The sequence below is a fragment of the Argiope bruennichi genome, chromosome 5 (genome assembly GCF_947563725.1).
Source record: "Argiope bruennichi chromosome 5, qqArgBrue1.1, whole genome shotgun sequence".
NCBI lineage: Eukaryota > Metazoa > Arthropoda > Arachnida > Araneae > Araneidae > Argiope > Argiope bruennichi.
In genome coordinates, this window is record NC_079155.1 from 51,452,837 (window position 1) to 51,455,490 (window position 2,654).

At 34.8% G+C, this 2,654-nt stretch overlaps 2 non-coding genes across 2 annotated transcripts; both read left to right on the plus strand.

Annotated features, from left to right (window-relative positions):
• The first annotated feature begins 314 nt into the window (after positions 1–314).
• Positions 315–386, plus strand: Trnaw-cca (transfer RNA tryptophan (anticodon CCA)). Its single transcript has one exon. It is a non-coding gene; the product is annotated as a tRNA-Trp (tRNA).
• A 320-nt stretch (positions 387–706) lies between these two features.
• On the plus strand, positions 707–778 carry Trnaw-cca (transfer RNA tryptophan (anticodon CCA)). The gene has a single exon. It is a non-coding gene; the product is annotated as a tRNA-Trp (tRNA).
• Positions 779–2,654: the final 1,876 nt, after the last annotated feature.

Sequence of the window (2,654 nt, forward strand, 5' to 3'; positions counted from 1 at the left end):
GGAGGAAATGTCTTTATCAGTATGAAAATAAATTCCGTGTGATTGTGGCAGCTGTGAAGATGAAACATCTGTACCTTTCATTCTACATAAACTTAAATAAACAAAAAGAATAGAACTTTGATTCAGAAATTATAAAGAAATAATCTGAAAACAGCGATTTGAAGACATAACATAGTTAAATATTTCTGAAATGCAGTGAGATTAACTAAAATAAATATAAATACATGAAACAATAATCAAGGAAATTATTTTGTTAAACTTCATTCATAATACTACGATTTTGACATTTGATTTACTGGAGAACAAATTGCAGCGACTCGGTGGCGCAACGGTAGCGCGTCTGACTCCAGATCAGAAGGTTGCGTGTTCAAATCACGTCCGGGTCAGGATATCGTTTTTCCCGAATTTAAACGGTGTTTTTGGCATAACATTAAAAAATAAATTTACCTTCATAAAGAGAGAGGCTACTTAATAACTTCATAGGAATGCTTTATTTTTTTGTATAGTTTGTAGCAATATTTTTGACTTAAATATATCGCATATGGCTTCGTATCCGATTTCAAATCATGTTTGAATTAGGTTTTACGTTTTTAATTGGTCAGCTTTAAACTGTTTCTTGAGCAAAATATTACGAAATGTATTTCTACTAGATAGATTTGAATGATATAGAAATCATCATATTTACTTAGTCTAAAATCGGACGTGTGACTCGGTGGCGCAACGGTAGCGCGTCTGACTCCAGATCAGAAGGTTGCGTGTTCAAATCACGTCCGGGTCAGAATATGATACCCCAAATTATCAATTTTTTTGACAAACAATAAAGGTGTACCCTGAATAAGGCGGGAGCGTAGTAATTTTCAATTTTTTTTTTTATCATTTCTATGTAATTTTCTGCTGCAAGCAAGATTCAGCAGTAGGGATTTCTTTCATGCATATTTAAATCACATTTTAGTTGCAATTCTGCTGATTAAAACAGTTTCTTGGCTTAGTAAGAAGAAATACATTTGTCTCAAAATGTGGCAGGATAGTTGTAAATTTCATACACGTGTAATATTTCATATAGTTTACAACAGTGATAATGATTCGATATGTAACTGTTCGAAAATCAAACTAAACATAGAATCTTTCAGAAATCAAAATAGGTTTGCATCTTCCATATGCGGGGTACTTAAGTCAAAATAAGTTCAAAGGTTTTTCAAACACATATCGTTTATTGACAAATGGACGACACAAACACAGATACACTTATAATAATCACGCGGGTAAGCCGAGATAACAATCCGTACTGAATATATCACGCAGCTCACAGGCTGACGTCACAAAATTGCCGCCTGGCGGCTGTTACATTTCGCTTTGCTTTACAACATCCTCCCCCCCCCCCCATTGAGTCTCGGAAAGAGTCTCAATTACATAACAAACATTATTCAAGAGATAGAGTTTTTGAGGTGCTTTCACCCATCTGCCTGCTGAGGTGTATTTTCTCATTATTACATAATCAGCAGGTGTTGATTTGTTTTGATTATCACACACATCATCAGAATTAGATTCCTCTCCAGTAAGTTCCTTATGAATAGATTGATTTGAATAAATTTCTAAAGGATAAATTCGCTGTATAAGGCGTAAAACTGTCCCATGTTGCGTTTTAAGTTTAACTGTCCGAATTTTCCCATCACGACCTAGAATCAATTCAATAATTTTCGCCAAAACCCCATACAAACTTTTTTTGTTATTATCACCAACTAAAACTATTTCTCCAACCTGAGGATTACGCGAACGCTTTTCATTATGTTTTTGCACAAGTTGGCCAAGGTATTCCTTTCTAAAACGCTGACGTATGTCTAACAAATTGCTGCGATATTGTTTTCTTTTGTTGAGACAGTTCGAATTTAACTCTTCAATATCTTCAGTATTAGAGCTTTTGTTTTCGATAAGGAACGTACTAGGAGTAAGAGGTATCAACTCTTCTGTATTTTCTGAAACGTAACTTAACGGTCTACAATTGATGATGGATTCACAGTCACAAATTATGGTATACAGTTCATCATATGCTGAATTAGATTTTCCTAAGGTGCGTTTTGACAGATCTTTTAGAGTGCGACCAACCTTTCCCACTAGCCTCCCGCACCAAGCTGCGGTAGGAGGAATACATTTCCAAAATATTTTAGGAAATCTTGTTTCTTTCAGGATTTTACTCCAATTCAATTTTGAGAGATCACTAGAAACGCCCCGAAAATTGGTTCCATTATCGCAATAAATTGTTCGTGGCCGGCCACGTCTAGCAATAAACCGTTTAATGGACAAAAGGAAAGAGTCAGAAGATAGAGAATTTACAAGTTCAAGGTGAATGGCGCGATAGACCGCACAAGTAAAAAGAACTATCCACGCCTTTTTTTATCTTTCAAAAACAGTGGTCCTGCCAAATCTATTACCACAATTTCGAAAGGCGCACAATCCGTCACTCAATCTAGTGGTAAAGGCGTGGGTTTGCTTAACATAGATTTTATTTTAAAACATTTACAAATTACACAATCATTCAAGACATTTTTAATAGCTTTCCTAGACTTTATGATCCAAATTCTTTCTCTTAATAGACTTTGCATCATTTGAATTCCTGCATGACAATTTTTTGATATGTACAAATGTAATTAAAAGTT